At 39.7% G+C, this 21,244-nt stretch overlaps 1 pseudogene; it reads left to right on the forward strand.

The window, feature by feature from the left end:
- Positions 1 to 9,182: 9,182 nt before the first annotated feature.
- On the forward strand, positions 9,183 to 13,211 carry LOC136400833 (EKC/KEOPS complex subunit TPRKB-like; annotated as a pseudogene).
- Positions 13,212 to 21,244: the final 8,033 nt, after the last annotated feature.

Genomic DNA, 21,244 nt, shown 5'->3' on the forward strand with positions numbered 1-21,244 from the left:
TTCACTGCATTGATAATTTGATAGGCTATAAAAGTATAAGTAGACACTTTTATTATTCTTTGCTACAATCGTTGCTGTTGAAACCCTGTGCTCTTCTGATCTCAGAGCTTTTATCTGTGACATGCATTTTTTCTGTCTGAACGCTTTAGGATCTTTATCTCAGATGTCATGATATGCCTTAGTGTTGATATTTTGTTATTTGTAATACTAGATTCTTAGCCCTTTCAGTCTGCCACCTTATGTGCATCTGAGAAATTTTTTTGCTTCATCCTATTTTATTTTTCAGGAACTTCTATTAGTTGAATATTGAATTTTCTGAACTGTATCTCTATGTTAATATTACATGTTTTCCATATTTTCCAATTTTAACCTTTCTGCCTTTTTAAAAAACCAAGAGAGCCCTGGCTGGTTGGCTCAGTGGTAGAGCGTTGGCCTGGAGTGCGGGGGACCCGGGTTTGATTCCCGGCCAGGGCACATAGGAGAAGCGCCCATTTGCTTCTCCACCCCCCCTTCCTCTCTGTCTCTCTCTTCCCCTCCCGCAGCCAAGGCTCCATTGGAGCAAGGATCGCCCCCTGGTTGGCAGAGCGTCGCCCCTGGTGGGCGTGCCGGATGGATCCTGGTCAGGACTGTCTCTCCCCGTTTCCAGCTTCAAAAAAATACAAAAAAAAAACCAAAAAAAAAACACGAGAATTTCTTCAGCTTTATTTTCTACCTTTCTATTGACTGTTTAGATTTTTTGCTCTCTCTCTCTCTCTCTCTCTCTCTCTCTCTCTATATATATATATATATATATATATATAAAATTTTCACATGTTATATTTTCAGGTACTTTATTATTTTAAATATTAAATAATTTTATTAATTTGGCAAGAAAAATTTTTATCAAGTAATTATTACTACTAACTGTGACAAGTACTCATCAATACCCCTATTTCCTATCCTAGTCCTCATCCCTGTTTTTACATATCTAAAAAGTTCTTTGAAGTTCAACTGACTAATTTTTTTTATTGAGGAAAGATATACAAGGCCAATGATGTACATACTATAGGAAGACATACTTGTAAATTGATTCTCTTTCTTTATTGAATGTACTGTCTGTCCTCTCTCTAAAGTTATCAATTATTTTTAGGTTTCTTCCATTCCCTGCATCAGCTCTTTCCCCTTTTATGTCTTGTTTGTTGATGCCTGTCTCTCATGCGGGAGATGTCATTGAAATATCTGGTAACCTCTGCTCATCATTCTGTACTTAGGACTGAGCCACTCAAAGCTGATGGGAGCCCTGTTTGTGTCATGGTAGATTTGTAATAAAGTGGGAGGCTTGCTTGTTGTTTACTGTCCCCTTGCTGTACACATTTAGGTTTCATTTTTCTTTAGTCTGTTACCATCTTTGATAAATTCTTTTTTTTTACAGAGAGAGAGCAGAGAGAGGGATAGAGAGGAATGGAGAGAGATGAGAAGCATCAATCATCAGTTTTTCATTGATTGATTTCTCATATGTGCCTTGACCGTGGGCCTTCAGCAGACTGAGTAACCCCTTGTTCGATTCAGTGACCTTGGGTCCAAGCTGATGAGCTTTGCTCAAACTAGATGAGCCCGCGCTCAAGCTGGTGACCTCAGGGTCTTGAACCTGGGTCCTCTGCATCCCAGTCTGATGCTCTATCCACTGCACCACCGCCTGGTCAGGCGTGAGTTTTTAATCTGTAAAAATTCCTTATAAATCCTGGCTGAATAGTTCAGTTGGTTGGAGCGTCATCCTAAAGCGCATATGTTGCCAATTCAATCCTTGCTCAGGTCATATAAAGGAACAGCTGAGGAACAGCTTCTCTCTAAAAGGAAAGAAGAAATTCCATTACCATCATTTTTTTTCCTTCGGTGACAGAGACAGAGTCAGAGAGAGGGACTGAGAGGGACAGAGAGACAGGAAGGGAGAGAGGTGAGAAACATCAATTCTTTGTGTGACTCCTTAGTTGTTCACTGATTGCTTTCTTATATGTGCCTTGACCGGGGGGCTACAGCAGACTGAGTGACCCTTTGCTCAAGCCAGCGACCTTGGGCTCAAGCTGGTGAGCCTTGCTCAAACCACATGAGCCCGGGCTCAAGCTGGCGACCTCGGGTTCTCGAACCTGGGTCTTCCACATCCCAGACCGATGCTGTATATACTGCACCACCGCCTGGTCAGGCGTTAAGCTTGATTTTTATGCGTCATTTCCTGGGTGTGTAACCATTGAATACCCTGAGTCATAATTTGGTCCTACAGTCTCAACCACACACACTCCTATTGTTGAGGCAGACCCCATCTAGGATCTTGTTGAACCGCTTTTCTCATATACTTCCAATAACTGCCCTGTAATTAAATCCTAGAAACAAGCTTGTTCATGTTATTCTCCTCTTGGAAATCTTGAATGGGTCTGGGCTTTCAGAATCCACTTACAACTCCTTGTCCAGGCCATCTGTGATCTGATTTCCAACAGCTTTTTCTTTTTTAATTATTGTTTACTCAAAATGTGTTTTAATTTTAAAATATCCAGCATTCACTCTCAACTCAAAATTCAGATGCATTTTAATCTCCCTGCCTACAGTGCACACAGTGCTCACAGTGGGTCAGGGAGAGGGCCACTGTGGGAGGGACATAGACACAGAAAGATGGGAGGAAGTGTAGGCTGACAGGAGACTCAGACCCAGGCCCATTGTAGTGAGCCCCTCGAGGTGGCTGGGGGTACAGGCATTGCCTAGGATTGTCTTGGTCCCTGCTTGGACCACTGGCGTGCCCTAGGCTTCATGTTCATTCCTGACGCACCATTCCGTGAGATTCCAGGTGGGGCTCTGTGTCAAGGTGAGGCCACAAGGGCCCTCGGCCCAGAATAGGGAAACACAGTCTGCCTTGGGATTGGAAGGGCATCAGGCAGGTTAATGGGTTGAGCAGATTCCTTCAGTGCAGGACTCCAAAACCCCAACTGTCCAGATAGGGTGGTCACAGTCCGTTTGTCTGTCTTCTGGAGGCTTTTGAGCCAAAAGGTGACTACCATATCAGCTGGTAAATAATGTACCTGCCTGCATTTTCACTGAGCTGAATGATCTTCACCACCTATGTCAGGGTGAGAGTAGGGCTGGGCAGAGCCCCCAGGGACCCAGAGGAAATCTGGGGGCAGCCGTGACTCTCCGGCTGATTTTTCCTGGGTTGTGTAACTGTTGAGTACCCTGAGTCATTATTTGGTCCTACAATGTCGACCACACACACTCCTACTGTGGAGGCGAAACCCATCCAGGATTCTGTCGAACCACCTTTGTCATATACTTCTAGGAATGCCCCAGAATTAGGTCCTAGTAACGAGCTTTCATGTTATTTCCCTTTTGGAAATCTTGAATGGCTAAGGGCCTTAAGAATCCACCTCTAACAAATCATCGAGGCTTCAGTGAATGCTTTCAAGCTGATTTCTTAAAAGCCTCTGCTATATTCCACTACATTCTTCATTCTGCCAGCTATTTCCTGAGTCCATTGTGTTGTGCGCATTTATGCTGCTGTGTCCTCAACGTTCAGGTTGCTTGCTTGGCTGAAATGGCTCCCTGTGCTGTCTCTGAGCAAATCATGCTCGCTTTTGAAGCCCCACCTTTCCAGGAAAGATTACTCCCCAGCAATGCTTCCCCACAGGTTTCTTTCTTTTTCTAAAAAATACCTGTGTCACTGCTTAGCATTTATCTCATTTATCTCCTGTTACATGAAAGAGGTTCTTAGTGTGGTCTCAGATTCCTTCAACACTCTCCTCCTCCCTGAAGGTGTCTTCTACCACCTGATGACACTCTTTTTTTTTTGCCTTAGCAGCAAAGCATATAGCACTCCCTGAATTGACTAGAGCCTAGGTTAAACTGGACCTGCATTGCCTTGAAATCCCACATCAAACCCTCTCTTCTCAGTCACACCTTCACTTTAGAGGTAAATGTCACACTACAGGCCACAGAATCTGGCTCTCTGAGCTGCTGCCCAAGAGGGAGATGATCAGTAGTGTGGAGGAGTCAGTTCCCAGAGTGGAGGAGTAGGAGTGTGTGTAGTCGACTTTGTTAATGGATCCCAATAATAGGAGGAGCTTGGCAGGCTAGTTTTCACCCTTCCCCCCTTCTGTGGACCACTCAGGATGGTTTTCCTTTCCAGGGTGAGTCCACCTGCTGAGTGTCTTGGCTCTGGCTCAGTGTGAAGTCTGCCGCGAGATAACCCAATTATGCCATAATGGTTTGCATCTTTTCTTACTTTTCTTCTCTTTTTTCCTCACCCTAACCACCCAAATAAAAACCCGGCAATTTATTGCTTCAGGCTCTGCCCTCTAGATTATTTCTTAATAAATATGGCAGTCATAGTTTTATTCATTTGACCTATGCGTAAGAGAGTGGAAAGTATTAGAGCTCTCCCACTGATTAGACATTGAGATCCTACCAATATTTATACCAGGGGTGAAGAACCTATGGCTCGCAAGCCAGATGTGGCTCTTTTGATGGCTGCATCTGGCTCGCAGACAAATCTTTAATAAAAAAATAATAACGTTAAAAATATAAAACATTCTCATGTATTACAATCCATTCATTTCCTACCACTTATGTTCATGGTTGCAGGTGGCTGGAGCCAATCACAGCTGTCCTCAGGGGCAACGCCAAATTTTTATTGGATAATGTGTAACGTACACTGGTTGTTGTATTGGCTCTCACGAAATTACATTCTAAAATGTGGTGTTCATGGCTCTTCCAGCCAAAAATGTTCCCGACCCCTGATTTATATACCTCTTCAAATACAGACATATCAGTTACATCCAAAGTAACAGTTTTTTAAGAAGTACAAGTTATTTTCAAATGGCATGGGAATAGTTTTTGGAACCTGAATGTCTTTCATGACTCGTTTGTTCAGCTAGCACTTCCAAGAAAGTCTATATATGGCCAAGGAAAACAAGGTTGATATTCTTATGAAAGTTCTCAGTTAACACTTCAGATCAGTTTTTAAATTAATTTTATGATGCATAATCTCTGTTCCTCTGCATTTGTAGGTAAAAAAAAATCATTTTTACTTCTGAGATAACTTTCTGAAAAATGATAAAATTTATCCTCTTTTGTGTGTATGTGTGTCAGAGACAGAAAGAGGGACAATAGGGACAGACAGACATGTAGGGAGAGATGAGAAGCATCAGTTCTTCGTTGTGGCTCTTTGTTGCAGCTCTTTAGTTGTTCATCGATTGCTTTCTCATATGTGCCTTGACTGGGGGGGGCTACAACAGAGCAAGTGACCCCTTGCTCAAGCCAGAGACCGTGGGCTTACGTCAGCAATTTTGGGCTTCAAGCCAGCAAACTTTGGGTTCAAGCCAGCGACCGTGGGGTCATGTCTACGATCCCACGCTCAAGCCAGCAACCCTGTGCTCACTTGGTGAGCCCAAGTTCAAGCCGGATGACCTATGCTCAAGCCAGCGACCTCAGGGTTTAGAACCTGGTTCCTCTGCGTCCCGGTCCAATGCTCTTATCCACTGCACCACTGCAGCATCAGCCAAATTCCTCCTCTTTTAGTGTATAGTTCTGTGAGTTTTGTCCATTGCATTCAGGTTTGTAGTACAGTTACCAGTTTCATCACTCTGTCACGTCACTTTGTAACCAACTGCTCCCACCAACCTCAGACCCTTGCAACAACTGATCTACTTTCATTCGCAATGTGTTTACCTTTCCTAGAATGTCATGTAAATGGAACCAGACAGTACTTATAGTCATTTGAACATGACAGTTTGTTTAGCATAATTAATTTAAGATTCATGTCACTGAGTGGATCAGTATGGCACTGCTTTTAATGCTGAGTTAGAATTCTTCTATGGTTATATCACTATTTGTTTATCCATTTACTAGTTGAAGGATTGGATTATTTTCACTTACTGACTTTGACTGTTTTTTTAAAGATTTTGTTTATTGATTTTACAGGTGTGGGGGGGAGAAGGAGAAGCATCAACCCATAGTTGCTTCACCCTTTTTGTTTATTGATTGCTTGTCATATGTGCCTTGACCAGGCAAGCCCAGGGTTTCGAACAAGGGACATCAGCATTCCAGGTCAATGCTTTATCCACTGCACCACCACAGGTCAGGCAGCGGTTACTGACTTTTACAAAGATGCTATTATCCTCCCCCCAAGTATTCCCCTTTCCCACTCCAGACCTATTACCCAAGTAACCACTGATCTGCTTTGTTTCTCTATAGAATAGATTTATAGTGAACCACACAACATGCACTATTTTTATGTCTGGCCTTTTCTAATCAGCATATTACATATTTTGAAATTCTTCTCCATTATTGTATTTAGCAACAGTTGATCCTTTTTATTGTCAAGTGAAGTGCATTGTATGGACCTACAATTAACTTATACATTTACTTTTCCTTTGCGTTTTATGTATTAATTTTTAGAACAAGAGAAACAGTGTTGTTATACTTATTTATGCATTCATTGGTCAACTCTTGTATGTGCCGTCACTTAGCTTTGAATCAAAAAGCTGTGCAGGTTGGGATGATCAACTGAGCTACCGGGCCAGGACTTGTTTATCCATTTATTTGATGAATATTTGGGCTGCTTCCAGCTTTGGCACTTATGAACAAGCTGCTATGAACTGAGAGAATGTTTTTAATGTCTGTTTTAAATCCAGTTTATTGAATAGATTATATTTAATAGATATATAATTTAGTCTGTAAAATGTTCTTTTAAAAATAATAATTTGGCCCTGGCTGGTTTCTCAGTGGATAGAGCATCAGCCTGGTGTATGGTGTTCCTAGGTTTAATTCCCTGTCTGGGCACACAGGAGAAATGACCATCTGCTTCTCCCTTCCCTCCCTCTGCCCCTTCTCCCCTTTTTCTCACCCTCATCACCTCCCACAGCCAGTGGCTCGAGTACTTGAGCATATCCCTGGGCATTGAGGATAGCTCTGTTGGAGCACATCAGCCTCAGGTACTAATCAGTACTCGAGTATCCCCCTGGATGTGGTTGGCCAGGTGAATCGCCGTCGGGAAGCACGCAAGAATCTGCCTCACTATCTCCCATCTTCTCACCTAAAAAAAACCCCACAAGTAAATAATAAAGTACATGATTTGATACTTTTCGACAAATTCATACTCCCCAGTAACACAATAACAAGATACAGAATATTGGATTCAATGAAGAGATTGATACGGGGTCCTTTCCTGTCACTGTCTCCCACTCCCCCTTTCGTAACAAGTACTGATTTGCTTTTATTCATTCTAGAATAAATTAGTAATTTTGAGAGTTTTGTAAAGTTAGGATGATACAGTAACATGATTTTAAAGTCTTGCTTTTTTAAAAAAGTCATCATATGGGTGTATAATAGTATCCCATTGGTTTTTGGAATTTGCATTTTTCTGAGACTAATGACGATCAGCATAATTTTTTGTCTGTGAGACAGAGACAGAGAAAGATAAAGAGAAGGACAGATAGGGACAGAGAGACAGGAAGGGAGAGTGATGACAAGTATCAGTTCTTCTTTGTGGCTCTTTTTCTTTTTCATTGATTGCTTTCTCATATGTACCATGACTGGGGGCTACTCGCAGAGCAAGTGACCCCTTTCTCAAGCCAGTGACCCTGTGCTCAGGCCAGATGAGTCTGTGCTCAAGCTGGTGACCTTGGGGTTTTGAACCTGGATCTTCTGCATCCCAGTCCCACACTCTATTCTCTGCACTACAGCCTGGTCAGGCATGATTGTCATCTTTTCATGTGTTTATTGACCTTTCATATATCTTTTGTTGAAGTGTCTGTTCAAATGTCACTCAGTCGTTTTTTTGAAATTTGTTTATATGTATATTTTATTGACTGATTTTAGACTGAGAGAAAGAGAAACACTCAGTTCATTTTCTACTTATTTGTGTGTTCATTTGCTTCCTGTATGTGCCTTGACCAGGATGCCATATGCAACCTTGGCAGTTCCAGAGGATGCGCTGTTTGAGCAAACCAGCTAGGGCTTGAAACATTCTGAATTAGGTTTTCTCCTATTTTATTTTTTGCGTTCTAGGAGTTCTTTATATAATCTACATACCAAACTTATGCCAAACACTACATACCGTGTTCTAGTCACATGTTTCTCTTTGCAAGTCCTTAAATAGGCTAAGGCCTTATGTCTCTTTAGTCTCTTTAAATTCCCTTTGTTGCCTGGAATGCTGTATTTAATTGAATAATACAGCCTTAAATTTATGGGATTACTCCTCTCCTGGAGCTGTTTTGTTATTTCTTGCTGTTTTGACACATCTTTAATTACTTTAATAGACTACAGTTTTTTTTTTTCAAGACTTTATTAATACTTTTTAGAAAAGAGAAGGAGGTAGGGAGAAAGAAGGGGGATGAGCAGAAAGCATCAATTCCTTTTGTGCCTGGACCAGGCAAGCCCAGGCTTTTGAATTGGCAACCTCTGTGTTCTAGGTTGATGTGTTATCCACTGTGCCACCACAGGTCAAGCATTTTAATAGACTACAGTTTTCAGTGGTTGTTTAGACACAAACTGTCCCCTGTTATTAGATAATAGTTTTTCAATATTTTTCTGTTAGAATAAGGATATCTTATTACATAAATTCTCAATTTCTAATTGATTACTGAGAAAGAGTTCTAGAAAGGGAACTATCGAAATCGATTGATTATATGAACCTATCAAATTGCTTCACTCAAACTTATTAAGACTTTGATTGAAATTTTTTTAGAATTCAAATTTTTCTGTGCTTTGTTTTTCCATCCAAGGTTATAGTTATGTCTCTCTAGTATTTTAGTTGTGTCTTATGCTTCTTTTAAGTCTAATATTATTGATTCTTTAATAGTCTGCCCTCTGTGCTAAAATCCATGTGTGAAATACTGATCGTTGGGTCGTGCCATACCTTTTGTGTAAAGTAATTTTCTTCCTTTATATGTGTGTGGAGGTTATGCTAAAATACAAGTAAAATGATGAGCTCCAAAGGTGAAAAGGCTGAGTGGAAGTGCGGTTTCGTTAATACTGTAGGTAAACTGTGGTCTAAGAATTTCTGGTGTTCTCCCTGTTGTGCACAGGGAAGCTGCTCCTCAGAGGTGTCTCTGAGCTCGCCTCATCTGTCCAACCGGGGATCAGGCAGCAACCTTGATCCTTTGCCAAGGAGAGGAAGCTACAGAAAGCTCAGCAGTGTTAGAAAGATAATATCTCATGAAGCTGCCAGATGTGCTATGAGGATAAATTTTTCTAGATAACATTTGTGTCGTGCCAGTATTAAAGTTATTTCCATTTATTTGTTAACAGGGATGTTTTGTTATAAACGGTAGTGTTAACTTAACCAAGAGAAGTGTTTCAGTTTTTGGTTGTGTGTCTTAGAATCCTGCTTACCTATGAAATGCAGTCAACACATCAGCTGGACCTCTTTCCAGGATGCAGGGTGACTGTTCTGTTATTTAAAGATGTGAAAAATGCTGGAGACTCGAGGTGAAAGGCCATGGAAGGTTCTATTGATGGTTCATTAATAAACCCTACAATGGTAAGTACTATTGATTCGGGACATTTCAGAACATGTTAGTTTTTCATGAGGTTATTTTTCACAGAAGTCTTGTCCTTTTGTCCAAGCTGTGGAGTGGAGTCAGATTTGAGGCAGCCTTGAATTAAACTGAATAGAAGCTGAAGGGTCAGGCCCCTACGCTAGGAAATAGGAAAGGTAGTGGCCTGGCTTCAGAATGACAGGTGCCCATCTCTGCAAAGAAGGCATTGCATGGTGCCGAGAGCACACACTGTGGAGTCAGCTTACACAGACTTCATCTCCACTCTGCCGATTATATGACTTTGCCCAGATGGTAGCCACCTTTATATATACAGTGTTTACTCTGTTCCCGGCATCATCCTAAGGGCTTTAGATGTACTGATCACCTAAATCCATGGAGTGTGTGCTGATTACCTGCATCTGACAGATGAAACACTAAAGAATTTGCCCGAGTTCTCTTGTTGGTGAGTGTCAGAACTGGCATTCATACCCAGAGATCCGTCGCCTTCATTTCCTCATCCACTGCTGATGAGTAAGAATACAGATTTCATAGGGTTAATTTAAGATTTTAAAAAGACATTGCAAGTATGAAATGTTTAGAATGTAATCTTTGTGATAATACTAGGCCTTGGTAAATGTTATATTTAAATTTTTAACTGTTTAAGAGTTTTGAAGCTTTAAAATTCTATGATTTTCTGAAACCCAGGTGTTGCGATCTGTTTTGAATTTTATGAGTTTTATAGGAATTGTTGATGAGGTTATAACAGCCTGACCACGGAGTTTACCATCGGAATGAGGGGTGTGCATCTGCAGAGTACCCCAGATTCTGTGTGTAACTAATTCTCTGTGTTCTCTTCAGTAGATCATCGATCAATTTCAGATACTTGTGGCAACAAACAAAGCAGTTCATCTCTACAAACTAGGAAAAATGAAGACGAGAGCTCTAGCTACTGAAATTATTTTCAACCTGTCCCCAATAACAATGTAATTAATATGGATTTTTACTCATTTTGACTTTTCTTGACCTTGTCATAATAAGGCGTGAGTTCTTCAGCGTTGAGTGGTGGGCTAAATTCCCATAAGCCTATTGTTAATAACAAAACAGAATAATAGTGAAGAGAGGTTGACATAGAGTTGAAGTTTAGCACTGCCTTTATTAGAAAAATAAGCTTTGGAGTCACTACACATATGATAAAAGTTTCACTAAGTGAAGTGTGGATAATTTTATGTAAATAGGAACAGAAAGATTTCTCTAAATGATACTGAAATAAAACTGATAAAACAGTAGGTGTGGATATTTCTGTGCTGTCATATGCATCCTTTAATCTCTTTAAGGATAGAATTCATGTCTTTTCCATATAACAGAAGCCAGCCTGGTACATAGAACAGCCCTTATCACATGCTTATTCACACACTCAGTGCACAAGAAGTTTGTGGTTGAGATACTGATAGTAATCAGTTATTGAGCTAAAGACTGTTCTTTTGTGGCACATGAAAATAAAAAATAAACTTTGCTGATAAAGTTTTCATATTTCTAATCTACTCTTATTCACACCATTAGGTACAGATATCATCAAAAGAAAAAATTGGAAATGTGTAGTACGGTTTAAAATATAGATATTTGAAATAGTTACAAAATGCATGGTAATAGAATTCTTCAGGTAGTTACTGTTTTTTTTTATATCATTTGAAATAAACTAACTTAATAAACATCTATTGAGTTTGTTCCCATTGCACTTACAGTGTCAGAAAGAGAAGAAACAAGTGTATTTCTGAGATAGGCAGATGAACAAGATAGAAGTTCAGTTGATAATGATAAATGGTTAATGGGAATAATAATTCACATCTCTGGGAACAGCGAAGAACATCACATCTCTGGGAACAGCAAAGAACAACTGATTCTGTAAGGAGGGTGCTGTGGGGAGTGACATTTGAACTGGACTTTGAAGAATGAGGACATTCCAGGCAGAGAACAGAGTGTGAGCAGAGGCAGAGAAGTGTGAAATGGTGATGGGATCTCCAAATAGTCCTGACTGGCTGGGACTCGGGAGTATGTGGCTGAGGGTGCTCTGTGGCCAGAGGCAGGGGTTGTTTGTGTGTCAAGCTGGAAGTCTGAGCTTGACTCCATAGGAATGAGGTGCCCCTTAGAGCAGAGTGCTCTAGAGGGGAACTGGTGGTGTTAGGAAGGAGTCGTAAGATATAAACGGTAGGCAGAGACCCTTGGGATATGAAAATAAGAACCCCAGCAGGGAAGACAGCAAATGGGAAGGTGCTTCTAAAATAAAACTACTGATTTTTGTCTTTTGTTTCCCTAGATTTCATGAGCTTTGAAATCATTTGGTATCTCAGCAAATGACACTCAATTCTGATTGTATACATTGAAGATGGAAAAAAACAAATAGATCAAGTAGACCTAATATCTCAAGTAGAGGGTCATCCAGTTTCTCTGAAAAGTCTTCTGGAAATAAATATTACAGGTGCAAAAAGGTTAGTAAGGCCACATTTGTAGAGTGGGATAGATGAGGTCTAGTAGTAATGTGATGCTGTTGTCACCAATGCTGCTATTTTTTTAACTTTTAGGAAAGATTAATATAATAAAAATTATTTCATAAATAATATCACATACACAAAATTGGAAGATGCAGGCTTATGTGGAGGGGATTGGGATAAATGTTGATGGACAGATATTTTGGGTATTGTCTTGGAGAATTATTTGTACACCTGAAACCTGTATGATTTTGTTATCCACTGTCACCTCAGTAAACATAAAAAAGGAAAAAACTTATTTGATAAAAAGCATTCTCTAAGAATGAACTGAGAATTAAATATCAATCTTACAGAGTACATTTGTAATATAAATAAATGAAGTATGAAGTTAATGTCTAGATGCATGCTTTTAAAATAGGTACAGATTTGATTTCTTTGTTTAGAGAGTTACCACCATAACTGCAATTTAAAGGGCACTTTTGGCCTAAGTGACCAATTGCCATCTACTGTGCATTATTTTCATCACATTTGTAATTTCATGCCATTATCCCAATAATTGAAGGATATTAAATTTCACTTACATATGTTTGTATAATAAAACTTAGTAGTTCATGGATAATTAGCATATTTTATCTTTTATTTTCACAAGAAGTAAATATTGGGACAATATTGGATGGTGTCATTTGTAGAATGTCAACTAAAGATGTTTTGTGAAATGACAAATACTAAAATTTTTTAGCATTTATAAAAAACTGATTTTTTTCTGATTATAAAGTGTATATATGTTCATCATAGAAAAATTTATGACACAAAATGCCATAAAAAAATAGAAAAAACCTTCATATCCTACCTGTTCTTAGGTTTTTGTTTTTTTTTGTCTGTTTTTTTCAGAGACAGAGATCAGAGAGAGGGATAGACAGGGACAGACAGACAGGAATGGAGAGATGAGAAGCATCAGTTATTAGTTTTTCATTGAGCATTGCAACACCTTAGTTGTTCATTGATTGCTTTCTCATATGTGCCTTGATTGTGGGCCTTCAGCAGACCAAGTAACCCCTTGATCGAGCCAGCGACCTTGGGTCCAAGCTGGTGAGCTTTTGCTCAAACCAGATGAGCCCGCGCTCAAGCTGGCGATTTCGGGGTCTCAAACCTAGGTCCTCAGCATCCCATTCAAATGCTCTATCCACTGCGCCACCACCTGGTCAGGCTGTTCATAGTTTTAAACATAATCACTGTTAGAAGGTGACAGAGAACAATCTGACTTTGGGTGGTGGGTATGCAACATAATTGAAGGACAAGATAACCTGGACTTGTTATCTTCGAACATATGTATCCTGATTTATTGATGTCACCCCATTAAAAAAATAAAATTATTAAAAACAAAACAAAACAAAACAAAAAAACATAATCACTGTCAATATTATGTGTTATTTTACTTCTAGTCTATTTCCATTAAATTGTATTTTGCTTTTATATAATCGGAATAGTAATTACAAACATTTACTAGATGTCTAGATGGTGCTAGGTTTTGCCTTAGTGATTTTCCATGCACCAGCTCATATCCCTGCCCTTAGTTCAGATACTCCAGCATCCCTCTTCCAAGGCCTCCTGGTTCTGTTTTACATGAAAGAACTAATTTCATCTCACAACACATTAGGGAATAGATACTGTTAATACCCGAATTTTGCACACAGAGACTAAAATAACAGTAACTTGCTCAAGGTCTTACTGCTAGTGTCAAATCCTGTTTGCTGAATGCTTTGGGTTTTTTCTCACTTTGTTATTATTGTGTCAATCAAGGTGAACTAGGTTAGGGTTGAGCAAATCTTTTTATGAAGGACTGGCTGTTCTCTGTGTGCTCTGTTTTGCATTTACTCATCTCTTGCTGTTGTAGTGCAGAAGTATCCACACAATACATAAATGATGAGTGTCAGGAATGACCCAAGGGCCATGTGTGTGAAGTTCTGGGGTTGATTAGGCTGCAGTCCTGGACCCTGAAGCTGACTGACTTCATGTGACAAAAGTTTGTCTTGCTCACTCTCCAGGGCCAGTGTGAGTCAGTGGGACGATTCATTGCTGTGACTCAGGGACCCAGTCTGCTCAAGGCTTCTGTGCAATATGTGCTCCATGTTGTTTTGCTGGGAAGGTGACAGATGGGGGAGATTTTGTTTTCTAAATTTTAGGAAAGAAGGTAAAGGTAGAGGCAGAGGGGAAGGAAATAATATATATTCCTGAGCAGAGCCTTCCTGTAGACTTCACCTGCCCACAGGCTTTTTCATCCTCTCATGGTGGCCAGATGTCCTCTCTCCATGAGCTCTAAAGAGGGGGTTGTTGTGTTTTGCCTTTTTTTATTTTCTTGAATTTATCAGGGTGACGGTTCACAAAACCATACAGGTTTAAAGTGTACAAGTCAATAAAACATCTCCACATGCATTTGCACCCAATGCCCAAGGGAAAGTTCTGTCCCCATTTATCCCAGCTGTGCCCATGTGCACCTGCCCCCACCCATTTCCCTCCTGCTATCACCACACTATCGTCTATGTCTATGCATTATTTAGATATCGTTTTTTTGCTTGGTATCTTCATATTTCATCCAGTTCCCCCCCAAACCACCTTCCCTCTGACAGCTCTCATTCTAAGTAATCTTGACTCCATTTCTATTTTGTTGGTAAGTTCATTAGATTGTTCGTTCCACATATGCGGAGACTGTATGGTATTTGTTCTTCTCTGCCTGGCTTATTTCACTTAACAAAATACTCTCCTGCCGCAGGGACAACAAGTTACTTGGAGACCAGAGCACATGCTCCAGGGGTGGAGGGGAAACAACAGCCTCGGTCAGCAGAATGAAGGACGGAAGTCCAGTCCCTAGCCTTACTCAGATATTTATTAGCCGGTACAAATAACTCTTGGAAACTGCACAAGTTTTCAGGGGGTGAAGTAAAGGACAAGCAACATGCTGGCTTCTAATCTTTGTTCTGAGAGCCTAAACATTTTCTATTAGTGAATCTCATCCTGCTGTTTCCAGCACGTACTGCTTTCAAGTAGTATTTCATTGTTTAAACATATGACAGCCTTGTTATCCACTCTCCTTACTGATGGGTACTTTGGCAGTTGCAAATAATGCTGCAGTAAACATAGGGGTGCGTATGTTCCTTGGAATTTAGTACTGCAGTTTTCTCCACATACATTCCCAGAAGTGGGATTGATGAATGAAAACACAGTTCCATTTTTATTTTTTGAAGAAACTTCATAGTGCTTTTTATAGTGGCTGCATCAGTCTACATTCCCACTAACTGTGTGAGAATGTTTTCTCCATATCCTCCTCAGCACTTGTTTGTTGATTTCTTGATGACAGCCATTCTGACAGGCATTAGATGGTATCTGATTGAGGTTTTAATTAGCATCTCTGATGATTACTGATGTTGAGCATTTTCTCATAGGCCAGTTGGCCACCTGTATGTGCTCTTTGGAGAAGTATCTCTTAGGTCCTTGGCCCATTAATTGAGTTGTTTGTCTTCTTACTGTTTATTTATATGTTTTTTATGTAGTTTAGACACTAACCCGTTATTATATATATTATTGGCAAATATGTTCTCCCATTCAGTGGGTTCCCTGTCTATTTTATTTATGGTTTCTTTTGCTGTGTAAGAGCTTTTTAGTCTGATGTAGTTCCATTTGTTTATTTTTTCCTGTTTTTCTTCCCCAAGGAGATATATTGGCAAAAATATTACAATGAGAAATATCTGAAATGTTACTGCGTATTTTTTCTTCTTGGACTAAATTGAATTCTTAAATTCATTTTGAGTATATTCATGTGTATGGTATGAGTTGGTAGTCTAATTTCTTGTTTTGTTTTACATGTATCTGTTCAATTTTCCTAACACCATTGATTAAAGATACTTTCTTTACCCATTGTACGTTTTTGCCTGGTGTGTCAAATATTAATAGTCTGTAAAGGCTTGGCTTTATTTCTGTGCTCTCTATTCTGTTCCAGTGATTTATATGCCATTTCTTGTGTCAATACCATGCTGTATGGAACCCTAGGCCTTTTCATATAATTTAATAACAAGTAATATGATACCTCCAACTTTGTTCTTAATATTGCTGAGAATATTTGAGATCTGTTGTGGTGTCATAAATTTTTTGGAATATTTGTTCTGGATTTGTGAGATACGCCTTTGGTATTTATAATAGGAATTATGTTGAACCTGTACATTACTTTGTGTAGTATGGGCTTTACTATGTCAATTTTGCTATTCATGAACACAGAATATGCTTCCACTTATTTGTCTCTTCTTCAGTTTATTTCCTGAGCATCTTATGATTTTCCATGTACACGCCTTTTACCTCATTGGTTAAATTTATTCCTAGGTACCTTATTTTTTGTTATTATTGTTGTGATTGCAATAGTAAATGGGATTGTTTTCTTAGTTCTCTTTCTGATCGTTCATTATTGGTGTATAAAAATGCCACCAATTTCTGAATATTAGTTTTGTATTCTGTACTGTGCCAAATTTATTTATTATATCTACTTTTCTGGTAGAGTCTTTAGGGTTTTCTGTGTACAATATAATGCCCTGTGGAAATGATGAGTTTTACTTTCTCCTATTCTGTAGGATGCTTTTTATTCCTCTTGTCTGATCCCTGTGGCTACGACTTCCAGGGCTATGTTGAATAAGATGGTGAATGTGGACATCCTTGTATTTTTTCTGATCTTATGAGAATTGCTCTTAGTTTTTTCCCATTGAGTATGAGGGTGGCTGCGGGTTTCTTTTATATGTCCTTTATTAAGCTATGATTCCTCTAAGCTCTCACTTTGCTGAGAGATGTTTTATCTTAAGCTGGGTGCTGGGATTTTACAAATGCTTTTTCTCTGACTCTCTTGATAAGACCATGTGATTTTTATCCTTTGTTTTGTCTATGTGATATATCATGTTTATTGATTTGCAAATATTGTTCCAACCTTGAATCACCACAATAATTTTAGTAGATTATGTGTCTGAACTTTTTAATATATTTCTGGATCCAGTTTGCTCTTATTTTGTTAAGATTTTAGCATCTGCCTGACCAGGCAGTGGTGCAGTGGATAAGGCATGTCGGACTGGATGCAGAAGACCAGGTTCAAAATCCTGAGGTCACCGCTTGAGTGCGGGCTCACTGGCTTGAGTGTGGGGTCGCTGCCTTGAGATGGATAATAGACATGATTCATGGTCACTGGCTTTAGGCCAAAGGTCACTGGTTTGAAGTCCACAGGCACTGGCTTGAGCCCAGGATTGCTGGCTGAACAAGGGGTCAATCGCTCTGCTATAGTACCCAGGTCAAGGTAGATATGAGAAAGCAATCAATGAACAAATTAAGTGCCGCAACAAAGAATTGATGCTTCTCATCTCTCTCCCTTCCTGTCTGTCTGACCCTACCTACCCCTCTCTCTGACTCTCTGTCTCTGTTAAAAAGAGGAAATAAAAAAGAATTTTATCACTTATGTTAATCACACATATTCTTGGCGTATAATTTTTGTATTTTGTAGTGTTTTTATCTGGTTTTGGAAATAGGAATATGCTGGCCTCCTAGACAGAAAGCCTTTTCTCCTTTTGAAATTTTTGGTGTAGTTTGAAAAGGGTATGTATTCGTTCTTTGAATGTTTGGTAAAATTTGCTTGCGAAGCCCTCCAGTGTAAGACTTTTATTTCCTGGGACTTCTTTGATTCCTGCTTTAGTGTTTTAAGTTGTAATTGGTCAGTTCAGATTTCTTATTCTGTGTAATTGAATTTTGGAGGATTGCATGTTTCTAGTATTTTATTCATTTTGTTGGCATATAGTTGTTCCTAGTATTTTCTTACAATCCTTTGTGTTTCTGTGGTGTCAGTTTTTCTGTTTCATTTGAATGCTTTGTCCTTTTTTCCTTAGGAGTATTGTTAAAGCAGGGGTTGGGAACCTTTTTGGCCATGAATGCCAAATATTTTAAAATGTGATTCTGTGAGAGCCATACAATGTGTTTAACACTAAATACAAGTAAATGTGTTCATTTAATGTAAGATCAACACTTTTAAAGTAGAATAAGTCTTCGAATTCTTTTTAATAACATTGTTATGCTGTTTTTAACCAATGATGAATGAAGTATTCTCTTACCATGTATAGCGACTTCTGATACTACTGCGTGGTTTTTGCAGGATTACTTTGTAGGTCTGCTTGATAAGTGGGTGAGGTTTAAGCTTCATGCAGGCGTTTGAGACTTCTACTCCATTAAACGTGATAATAGGTTGGTCTAAACAGTTCTTCAGCTGTGAAAAAGACTGCTCACATGCATACGTAGAGCCAAACATTCGTCCAGTACAGCAGTACTCACAGGCTGCAGGTGTGGTATGTGACAGAAGCACATTCCAAGTTTTGACAATCAGGCCGTCCATGGGTTGAAGTTTTTTCATTTCTCCCTACTTGTGTTTGCTCGCCAACTCCTGCTTGCTGTCGTGCATAGTCTTTCAAATCTTCATTCAGTGACTTGAGCTTATTCAACCATATGTCTGAGGCCTTCAGGTCAGCAGTTTGTAGCTCTAATTATCTGGACGGAGACAGCAGGGATGTAACTCAGGTCGGCGCTGTCCACTGCACACCTCGAGTGGATGGGTGATGAACTTAAAAAGACGAGGTGCCTCACGAAATTCTCCAAAGCGAGCTTTGAATGACTGTAGGAGATTAGAAGTGAAGCTGCTAGCTGCTGGAGATCAAGATGTTGAGCAGGGTCACTTGCTGTGCATGGCATCTTTAAACTCTCCTAGTTTTTCAAAGTTTAGTAAACGAACTGTTTCAATGTCAGGCATGAAGAGTTCCAGCTTGCTTCAAATGCAAACACGTGCCTTGTTGAATTCGATATGACTGAATTTCCAACGTCTTGTATTTTCACATTGAGCTGGTTCAGGAGGTTCGAGTCAGTCATGAGAGAGAATGTTAAGAGCCACCATCAGTGTAAGCTAAATCAGTAGCTTGACGTAAGCTAACTTCAGGTTGCTTGACGTTTTTCATTTCAATAAAAGTGCTGATTTCGACTCAGCACAAAAACCGCGAAACAGTCTTGAGCACCCTTCCTCTTGACAACCAACGCACATTGCTGTGCAGAAGCAGGACCAGGATATTATTCTCAACATTCATGCAGCAGTGTTTTAAACTGGCGAGCATTTGAAACGCAGGGGCAACAATAAAGTGGACCACCTGAATGACCAGTGACAAGCACCTCACCAAGCTGTCTCACAACGCACATTCTGAGCACAAAGCGCCTCCTGATATAGGAGTGCAGTGAAAACTTAGGATGGGACTCTTTTCATGTTCTCATAAGAGAGCCACTAATGAAATCCTCCCCTGTTTATTCCCACCATGCAAGAAGAGCACCATCAGGGACACACCGAAATAAGTTTATCCCATCGGTAGATTTTTTTTTTTAGCGAACTCAGTGAAAGACTTGAAAAAATTCCTCCTCTGTTGTTGTATTTTCATAGGCAAAACAGCAAGACCTTCCTCACATAGTGTGGTCACGACAGCATACCTTGCAATCACAGCTGAACTTGGGATAAATGGCTTACGTCTGTGGACCTCAACTAAAGCAAGAGAAAGAATGTCCTGCATTTATATCCTTCACTTGTGTTGCCCTCAATCTTGATTTGCCATCAATGATGTTATACGATCGGTTGAACAGTTTCTTTGCCAGACAGAGGCATGTCCTACATATTTCATTTTATTATCTTGTCTTTATCCGAAAAGATAAAGTTGTTAGGTCCAAAAAAAGTTGTTGGGTCCAAACACGGAGTTGCTGCTGACTAGCGTGCAGTGTGCACAGTAGCTCTTGACATGCTTTCTTCCTGCTGTTCCCCACTGGTTATTTCAATGCAAATGTAGTATGATGGGTGTCGAAGTACCGCTTTATATTTGACCGTTTCATCGATGCATTTTATCATTGCATATTAGACACACTACAGAACGTGCTCTCTCCACAAAGGTGAATTCCTCTGTCCATTCCTGCTGAAAAGTACTATACTTCTCATCTTTTTTCTTTTAACCACCTTCTTTGTTAAAAGGGTTTTTGCAATTAGCTAGCTAACTACTTGATTAAAAGGAGGGAAGTTTACTTCCTGACCTCACAACGACTCATGTATGTTATGCATTATGCAATAAACTTTGGTGTTGTCCCAGAGGACAGCTGTGATTGTCTCCAGCCACCCTCAACGATTAACATGAGCGGTAGGAAATGATGGATCCTAGTACATGAGAATGTTGTATAGTTTTAACATTATTTTTTTTATTAAAGATTTGTCTGCGAGCCATGTGCAGCCATCAAAAGAGCCACAACTGGCTCGCGAGCTGTAGGTTTACGACACCTGCTCTAGACAAAAACCTTAAAATGACAGTAATGATCCTGTGCTCAAGCTGGCAACCCAGGTCTCAGGCTGGCCTGTCCATGCTCAAGCTGGCAGCCTACGCTCAAGCCATCGAGCCCTTCCTGTTGCTAGCAACCTCGGGATTCTGATCTTGGACCCTCAGTGTGCCAGCTGATGCTCAATGCACTGCAACTGCATGGGTCAAGGCTTTTTTCTGATTTTATTATGTTTTTTCCTTCAACTTACCCTGGGCTCTGTTGGTGTTCTTTTTCTAGTTCCTTTAGTATAAACTTAGATTGTATTTTGGAGATTTTTCTTCTTGAGGTAGGCCTTGTAATGCTATGAACTTCCCTCTCAGGACTGCTTTTGCTCTATCCCATATATTTTGGATGGTTGTGTGTTTATTTTATTTTGTCTCCAGGTGACTTTTGATTTCTTTTGTTTATATCGTTAACCAAATTATTGTTTAATAACATGTTATTTCATCACTGTGTGTTTGAATGTCATGTTTTTATTGTAATTGATATCTAGTTTTATACACAACATTGTGGTCAGAGAAGATGCTTGATATGATTTTTATACATTTTCTAATGAATATTTTATTGATTTTAGAGAGAGAAAGCGAGAGAGTAGGAGACAGACAGTAACAATCTGTTTCTGTATGTGCCCTGAACAAGAATTGAACTGGCAATTTCTATACTTCAGAAAAATGCTCCAATCACCCGAGCTATGCGGCTAAGGCTTATTGCATTGTCTTGAATTAATTAAAACTTATTCTGTGTCCTTCCCTGGCCAGTTGGCTCAGTGGATAGAATGTTGGCCTGGTGTGTGGATTTCCCAGGTTCTGTACCTGGTCAGGGCACACATAAGAAGCGACCTTCTGCTTCTGTTCC

Source organism: Saccopteryx leptura, chromosome 3, assembly GCF_036850995.1.
Source record: "Saccopteryx leptura isolate mSacLep1 chromosome 3, mSacLep1_pri_phased_curated, whole genome shotgun sequence".
NCBI lineage: Eukaryota > Metazoa > Chordata > Mammalia > Chiroptera > Emballonuridae > Saccopteryx > Saccopteryx leptura.